The sequence below is a fragment of the Dendrobates tinctorius genome, unplaced genomic scaffold (assembly GCF_039654945.1).
Source record: "Dendrobates tinctorius isolate UK_male_01 unplaced genomic scaffold, ASM3965494v1 ptg000171l, whole genome shotgun sequence".
NCBI lineage: Eukaryota > Metazoa > Chordata > Amphibia > Anura > Dendrobatidae > Dendrobates > Dendrobates tinctorius.
This window is the reverse complement of record NW_027361838.1, coordinates 24,487,707-24,497,200: the sequence shown is the minus strand read 5'-3', so window position 1 is coordinate 24,497,200 and position 9,494 is coordinate 24,487,707. Positions and strand designations below refer to the sequence as shown.

Below are 9,494 nucleotides of genomic sequence, written 5' to 3'. Positions count from 1 at the left end.
TGTCCTCATAGCCAGCCCCTCTTATGTCCCTATAGCCAACCCCTTATGTAATCCAGAATGTGCCTTTTATACAGTGGGGCAAAAAAGTATTTAGTCAGTCAGCAATAGTGCAAGTTCCACCACTTAAAAAGATGAGAGGCGTCTGTAATTTACATCATAGGTAGACCTCAACTATGGGAGACAAACTGAGAAAAAAAAATCCAGAAAATCACATTGTCTGTTTTTTTTTTTTATTTTATTTGCATATTATGGTGGAAAATAAGTATTTGGTCAGAAACAAAATTTCATCTCAATACTTTGTGATATATCCTTTGTTGGCAATGACAGAGGTCAAACGTTTTCTGTAAGTCTTCACAAGGTTGCCACACACTGTTGTTGGTATGTTGGCCCATTCCTCCATGCAGATCTCCTCTAGAGCAGTGATGTTTTTGGCTTTTCGCTTGGCAACACGGACTTTCAACTCCCTCCAAAGGTTTTCTATAGGGTTGAGATCTGGAGACTGGCTAGGCCACTCCAGGACCTTGAAATGCTTCTTACGAAGCCACTCCTTCGTTGCCCTGGCGGTGTGCTTTGGATCATTGTCATGATGAAAGACCCAGCCACGTTTCATCATCAATGCCCTTGCTGATGGAAGGAGGTTTGCACTCAAAATCTCACGATACATGGCCCCATTCATTCTTTCATGTACCCAGATCAGTCGTCCTGGCCCCTTTGCAGAGAAACAGCCCCAAAGCATGATGTTTCCACCACCATGCTTTACAGTAGGTATGGTGTTTGATGGATGCAACTCAGTATTCTTTTTCCTCCAAACACGACAAGTTGTGTTTCTACCAAACAGTTCCAGTTTGGTTTCATCAGACCATAGGACATTCTCCCAAAACTCCTCTGGATCATCCAAATGCTCTCTAGCAAACTTCAGACGGGCCCGGACATGTACAGGCTTAAGCAGTGGGACACGTCTGGCACTGCAGGATCTGAGTCCATGGTGGCGTAGTGTGTTACTTATGGTAGGCCTTGTTACATTGGTCCCAGCTCTCTGCAGTTCATTCACTAGGTCCCCCCGCGTGGTTCTGGTATTTTTGCTCACCGTTCTTGTGATCATTCTGACCCCACGGGGTGGGATTTTGCGTGGAGCACCAGATCGAGGGAGATTATCAGTGGTCTTGCATGTCTTCCATTTTCTAATTATTGCTCCCACAGTTGATTTCTTCACTCCAAGCTGGTTGGCTATTGCAGATTCAGTCTTCCCAGCCTGGTGCAGGACTACAATTTTGTTTCTGGTGTCCTTTGACAGCTCTTTGGTCTTCACCATAGTGGAGTTTGGAGTCAGACTGTTTGAGGGTGTGCACAGGTGTCTTTTTATACTGATAACAAGTTTAAACAGGTGCCATTACTACAGGTAATGAGTGGAGGAAAGAGGAGACTCTTAAAGAAGAAGTTACAGGTCTGTGAGAGCCAGAAATCTTGATTGCTTGTTTCTGACCAAATACTTATTTTCCACCATAATATGGAAATAAAATGAAAAAAAAACAGACAATGTGATTTTCTGGATTTTTTTTCTCAGTTTGTCTCCCATAGTTGAGGTCTACCTATGATGTAAATTACAGACGCCTCTCATCTTTTTAAGTGGTGGAACTTGCACTATTGCTGACTGACTAAATACTTTTTTGCCCCACTGTAGATTATTTTCACATAAACCAATTGTTCTGTATAGTTTCTTGTGTTGGACTGTTTTATACACCAGAGAATGTGCAATCTTTTATGTTAATACTGTTATGTCTTTTACGGTCATTTAAAGGTTAAAGCTACTCTTGGAATGTCCCCATAGCCAGCCAGCCCCTTGTCCCCAGAGTCAGCCCCTCTTGTGTTGTCCCCATAGCCAGCGTCGGACTGGCCCACCGGAGAACCGGAGGATTCTCCGGTGGGCCCTGGCATCTGGTTGGCCCTGGCACCTGCTGGCATACAGGGCCAGCAGTTGCCTAGGGCCCCCGCTGCTCCAGGGGCCCCCAGCCAGTGGTGTGTCGCACACCATGCAGCTGCTATGGGGGCCCCTGCCAGCGGAGCAGCAGCGGGTGTCAGGAGGCAGGAGCCCCTGTCCCCGCTGCTAAAGAGAAATGAATATTCACTGCGAAGCAGTGAATCTCATTTCACAGTCTCCACCCCCAGAGGCCCCGCCCCCAGCCCAGTAAGCCGCTCTGCATCAGGGCCGGCGCCGCCCTCAGTCCTCTCTGCTCCTGGCTCACAGCCAGTGCGCGATGACGTCACTACATCGCGCACCCGCTGTGTGTCTGGCAGAGGGGGCAGCTCCTGACACTGAAGCCGGGATCAGCGTGGGAGCGAGGAGGAGAGGTGAGTATTGTGTTTTGTTTTGTTTTTTATATCTCTCTCGCTCTCTCTATCTCTCTCTCTCTATCTCTATATATCTCTCTATCTCTCTTATATCTATCTATCTATCTCTATCTATTATCTCTATCTATCTATTTATATATCTATCTCTATCTATCGCTCTATCTTTATATCTTTCTTTCTATCTCTACACCTATCTCTATATCTTTCTATATATATCTCTATATCTATCTATTATGTCTATCTATCTCTATATCTATCTATCTTACTCTATCTATCTCTATATCTATTATCTCTATATTTATTATCTATCTAGCTACCATCTATATCTATCTATCTTTATCTATATATATATATCTCTATCTAATATCTATATCTATCTATCTCTATACCTATCTATTTATCTATCCGTTATCTATCTCTATATCTTTTCTCTGTATCTATCTATTTCTATATCTATATCTCTCGCTATCTATCGCTCTGTCTCTATATCTCTATCTATCTCTATATCTATCTCTATATCTCTCTCTATCTCTATATCTATCTATATATCTCTATCTATCTCTATATCTATCTCTCTGTATATCTATCGCTCTATCTCTATATCTATCTTTCTCTATCTATTTATCTCTATATCTTTTCTCTATCTATCTCTATATCTATATCTATCTATCTCTATATATTATCTCTATATCTATCTATTTATCTCTATCTCTATATATATCTCTCTGTATATCTATCTATCTTTCTATCTCTATATCTATCTCTATATCTATCTTTCTCTATCTATCTATCTATCTATCTATCTATCTCTATTATCTCTATCTATCTCTATCTATCTATCACTCTATCTCTATATCTATCTCTACATCTATCTCTATATCTATCTTTCTATCTATCTCTATATCTATCTATATCTATTATGTCTATCTATCTCTATATCTATCTATCTCTATATCTATCTACCTATCTATCTCTATATCTATCTCTATATCTATATCTGTTTCTCTCTATATCTATCTCTATATCTATCTCTATATCTCTCTCTATAGCTATCTATATATTATCTCTATATCTATCTATCTATATATTATCTCTATATCTATCTATCTCTATATCTATCTCTATATCTATCTATCTATCTATCTATCTCTATATCCATATCTATCTCTATATCTATCTATCTCTATATCTATCTATCTCTATATCTTTATATCTAACACTATATCTCTATATCTATCTCTATATCTCATTATCTATCTATCTCTATCTCTTTATCTATCTATCTATTGATCTATCCATCTATCTCTATATCTATCTCTATATCTATCTATTATATCTATCTATTATCTCTATTATCTATATCTATCTATCCATCTATCTAGCTATCTCTATCTATCTCTCTATATCTATCTATCTTTCTAACTCTATATCTAGCTATTATCTCTATATCTATCTCTATATCTATCTTTCTATATCTATCTGTCTCTATATCTATCTCTATATCTATCTATCTATCTCTATATCTATTATCTCTATATCTATCTATCTCTATATATAGCTCTATATCTATTTTTATTTATAGCCATCTATCTATATATATTTATCTCTATATCTATCTATATATGTCTATATTATTATTATATCTGTATATCTCTATCTATTATCTATCTCTATCTATATATCTATCTATCTCTAGATCTTTCTATCTATAGCTATCTATCTATCCATTATCTAATTTCTATCTATCTCTATATCTATCTACCTATCGATCTATCTATCTATCTATATTTCTTTCTATATCTATCTTTATATCTATCTCTATCTATCTCTATCTATCTCTATGAATCTTTCTATCTATATCTATCCATTATCTACTTTCTATCCATTATCTACTATCTATATCTATCTATTTCTACATCTATCTTTCTATCTATATCTATCTAACTCTATATCTATATAGCATTATACCCTATGAGGGGGCAGCATTATACCCTATGAGGGGGTGCATTATTCCCTATGAGGGGGCAGCATTATACCCTATGAGGGGGGCAGTATTATACCCTATGAGGGGGTGCATTATACCCTATGAGGGGGGCAGCATTATACCCTATGAGGGGGTGCATTATACCCTATGAGGGGGCAGCATTATACCCTATGAGGGGGTGCATTATTCCCTATGAGGGGGTGCATTATACCCTATGAGGGGGTGCATTATTCCCTATGAGGGGGCAGCATTATACCCTATGAGGAGGCAGCATTATACCCTATGAGGAGGCAGCATTATACCCTATGAGGAGGGCAGCATTATTCCCTATGAGGGGGGCAGCATTATTCCCTATGAGGGGGGCAGTATTATACCCTATGAGGGGGGCAGTATTATACCCTATGAGGGGGGCAGTATTATACCCTATGAGGGGGCAGCATTATACCCTATGAGGGGGTGCATTATTCCCTATGAGGGGGTGCATTATTCCCTATGAGGGGGGCAGTATTATACCCTATGAGGGGGGCAGCATTATACCCTATGAGGGGGCAGCATTATACCCTATGAGGGGGCAGCGTTATACCCTATGAGGGGGTGCATTATTCCCTATGAGGGGGGCAGCATTATACCCTATGAGGGGGGCAGTATTATACCCTATGAGGGGGTGCATTATTCCCTATGAGGGGGGCAGTATTATATTCTATGAGATGGCTGCATTATATTCTATGAGATGGCTGCATTATACTATGTGAGGGGGCTGCTTTATATTCTATGAGGGGGCTACCCCAACTCCTGCTACATAATTAAGACATGTACAACCTTATATTATACCCGGATATTAGCGTGTTTTACCGCATAATTGGTGGTCTGGTATTTAACTCTATGCAGCTACATAGTGGGCCCCAAGAATGATTTTCTCTGGTGGGCCCAAGGTGTTCCAGTCCGACGCTGCCCATAGCCCCATTTATGTTCCCATAACCAGCCCTTCTTTTAATGTCCCCACATCCCCTCTTATGTCCCCATAGCCAGCCCATCTTGTGCTGTCCCCACAGCCCCCCTTATGTTACAATAACAGCCCTTCTTGTAATGTCCCCACAGCCCCCCTTATGTTACAATAACCAGCCCTTCTTGTAATGTCCCCACAGCCCCCCTTATGTTACAATAACCAGCCCTTATTGTAATGTCCCTACAGCCCCTCTTATGTCCCAATATCCAGACCCTTATGTTCTCATAGCCAGTCCCCTCTTGTGTTATCCCAACAGCCCCTCTTATGACCCCATAGCCAGCCCCTCTTGAAATGTCCCCACAAGTCCTAGGTATAATAGCCGCCATTCATTAGGAAAATAATAGAATAAAAATAAAAATAACTTACACTCACCTGATCCAGGCTCCCTGTCCAGCGCTGTACAGTTTCTTCTTCCATCTGGTGCAGCAGTGGGTGCTCGGTGCGTAATGACGTCACTGCATCGCAATATCCATCAGCTGTATTCGCGTTGTGGCCTGCGTTCATAGGAGATAGTGATCTCTGCTATGCATAGCGGTGATAATGCACTGCTATGGATAGCTTTAAGTCTCCTAAGGGGACTATTAAATAAAATAAAAATAAAGCAAAAGTACAAAAAAAAAAGTTTTTAAAAATATGAAATAAAAAAAAACAAGTTCAAATCACCCCATTTTTGCGCCATTAAAAATAAAACAATAAAAAAACACACATATTTGGTATTGCTGCTTTCATAAATGTCCAATCTATCAAAATCTATATAAAATAAATTAATCCAATCGGCAAACAGCATAGCGATAAAAAAATCGAAACTCTAGAATTAATTTTTTTTTGGCTGATGCAATATTGCAATAAAATGCAGTAAGAGGCGATCAATACATCGTATCTACTCCAAAATGGCTAGCATCAGTAAAAACGTAAGCTCAAGGCACAAAAAATAAGCTATCACCCAGCCCTATATCCCAAAAAATGTTAATGGCTTTGGAAAATAGCGATAAAAACAAATATTTTATTTACAAATGTCAAAAGAAAAAAATTCACCGCCTAAAAAAATAAAACCTAAACGTTTGGTAACTGCGTTCTCATACAGACCCGGGGAATCATATTGCTGGGTTAGTTTTACCATATTGAACATTTCAATGCACTTTGAATTTTTTTCCCATTTTCCAGAACACTATATGGTAAAATGAATGTTGTCGTTCAAAAGTACAATTCGTTCAGTAAAAAAAACCAAGCCCTCATTGGCTATATGGCCAGAAAAATAAAAAAGTTATGGCTCTTGGAAGAAGGGGATGAACAAGCTAGAACGAAAAAAAGAAAATAGACTGGTAGTGAAGGGGTTAAAAAAGAAGTCTGGTTCATGATTCATTATCTAAAAAGGCTTACCCTTACCTCTACCATAACTACTTATCAGTGAGAATTTTCGAAGCTTTCATTTAAAGTGATGGTTTTGATGCAACAACTCTGTTGGGCAAGGTCCTTGACAGCAGCATGTGAAAGGTAATAGGCTGTGATCTCCATTGACAAAGGTCTGTACCGCAGAAGAGGTGAGGTCACCTTCTTTAGTGAGAAGACCAGCACAACTTTTTATTGTTCATTTTTGATTCAGCTTGCTACACACCATGTATCCATGTGCCCAATGTGTTGTGTGTTCATAAACAAATATTTAATAAAAAAAGTATCAATTTCTTTAGTCTGCAGCCGACACATTACCTTGCACTACATTTCTTATTTTTCTAAATTTCTGGGTATCTGATTCTCGTGTGCCCTAATAAATGCTAACAAAATACTAATGTAAGCACTTGTCAACTCTGTACCTGGATTCTGGTAGCTTTCTACTAATTGACAATCCTACTACGGTGAAAGAACTACCAGTCACTGACCTTTCTGTCTGTTGTCACCAGGACACAATTAAAAAATCTAGCTTTGACCTTTTAAATTATAGACAGTCGTTGACTTGCCCAAATCTCTTCATTTTCTCTCCTTACCATTGTCCTTTCATCTTCCAGAAACCATCATGTTTTCTGACCACTTGTCACTACCACAGATGTCTCCATGTAGAAGAACAACACCTCAATCTATCTCTCCTTACCTTATGTTATGTCTCCAGGAAAGGATCTCATCCTACACCAAGTAGTAGGGCTTCAAGATGAATTTCATAAAGCTAATAGTCATAAATACATCTATCGGACTATTGATATTTACATTTCAGCCACTGGGTGATGGTCACATTGTGGATTTTCTTTTTCAGAAAGTAAGTTCTTAGCAACACTGACGTTTGAAATGTACTCCGTAAATTGTCTAACCACTTATGTAAAGTGCACCTCAGGTAACATTGGCCCCTTTTCTAGGTGCAGTATTAATTAAATGTATGTCTTGCCAGCCATTTTATGCTTTTCTAATATTGCATCTTAAGGGTTAACCACAGACAGAAAAAACAGGAAGGCTTTTGCAAAAGTGGAAGGAGCTGCTTATATGATGATATGTGATGTTATGGCAGACGCATCATATGCCACGCATTGTCACATAGCCGGCTCTTTACAGATGTCCTTGAAGAAGGCCATTGTACTGGTTGAAACGTTGGATTTGGAATTCATCTGTTTTCACTAATGCCGGATCCTTAAATACTCCCTTTTGCAAAGGCATCACGCTTTCATCTTTTTTTGTAATGATGTTACCCATTATAATGGGGAAAGTTAATGGGGAATGTTGGGAAGGTAAAAAAGTCATACTGACATGTTCAAAGTAGGTTTGATACAATAAAAGAAAGCATAACTACAACTGAGTTGGTTTAAAGTACATTTGTCTCCAGATTTCACAATATAATCTGTATACATTTTTAAATACATCTCTTAAAGTGGATTCAGTCTCTGCCCATCGAGCCTGGAAGCAAGCTGCAGCTTGTACTGAGCAGTGTGAGATCTTAGCAGCAGGATTGGCCCGGAGGAGCTGTCCATAATGGCGAGGTGAGCAGAAATGGAATTAAGCTTTCATAAAGAATTACACAGTCATTCAGACATGAAATTTCAGCATCCTTATCGGGTCTAACACATTTATTCAATAATGTATGCAACTTGTATTTGAAATTTGGTGACAAATTCATTTGACACAAACCATCTGCGGCGCCTTGAACTGGATTCCAATCAGCTGGATGTATGTTTGCCAACAGATCGTAGCACTATTTGCTCGCCATTCAAATTGCCTCAACAGGGGTTATAACATCATTATACCACATTCAGGGTTGTCTGTATTTTAGGAGACAGAGTGAAACTTCCATAATGACTGACAGAATTTGACAACATAGTCTGGAGCAGTTTTGTTGCCATGAAGATCACAAAGAATAAACCTTTCAGCAGCTACGCTGAGTCACAAAGACACAGCTGAGCGTAATGACAGACAGAGACAGGAGGCAGAGATTGGGGACTGGTGAAAGAATCCTAATTGATCAACACTTTGAAGAACTTGTGTTAAGGAGTTTTCTGTCTTGGCATGAAAGTGTGTCCTCAGAATATCTGCATCTCTCAATAGGCACAGTGGCACACGTTCTGTTCATGTGACGAGGCATCCCTTTAATTGAGTAAACTATATGAAAGGATATGCTTTTTTTTAAATATTTCATTCATTATTGACAAATCTTGCCATGATCAGCGGGTTTGACTTATTTTTATCTAATGTGTATGGTGGGGAGTGGGGGGTCTTTATAACTCAGATTTCTATTCTGTTTGTAAAGTGCTGCAGAATATGTTGGCGCTATACTGTAGAAATAAAAAAAAAATATATATGTATTATTATGTCAAAATAATGATTCCTGCATCGTGGTTAGTTTTATCTAGGCTTAGATTACTATAGATGTATAGTGATATAAGTTTTCTGCTGCCTCTTTACGCTCAGGACCAGTGGGTATAAGAGATGGATGTCAAAGGCAGCAGGATCCCATGAACACAAAATGATAGCATATTCTAGTAACATGATTTTACGTTATCAAATGACAGTACCCCATTAATGGGTTGGTCCGGTACCTAAAATATCCTATCTAAATATCTATTTTTACACCATAACCAATTTAGTAATTAGCTTTTTTATAAAATTTCCTACACTTTTTCCTATCCTGCTAACCTTTGTATGTGTTTTTTAACTTCACTTTCTGTGATGTTTTGTTTG

General features: G+C 38.8%; 1 long non-coding RNA gene across 1 annotated transcript; it reads left to right on the top strand.

Annotated features, from left to right (window-relative positions):
• The first annotated feature begins 1,904 nt into the window (after positions 1 to 1,904).
• LOC141053753 (uncharacterized) lies at positions 1,905 to 9,054 on the top strand. The gene is made up of 3 exons (XR_012221265.1): positions 1,905 to 2,349; positions 7,343 to 7,587; positions 8,590 to 9,054. It is a non-coding gene; the product is annotated as an uncharacterized lncRNA (long non-coding RNA).
• Positions 9,055 to 9,494: the final 440 nt, after the last annotated feature.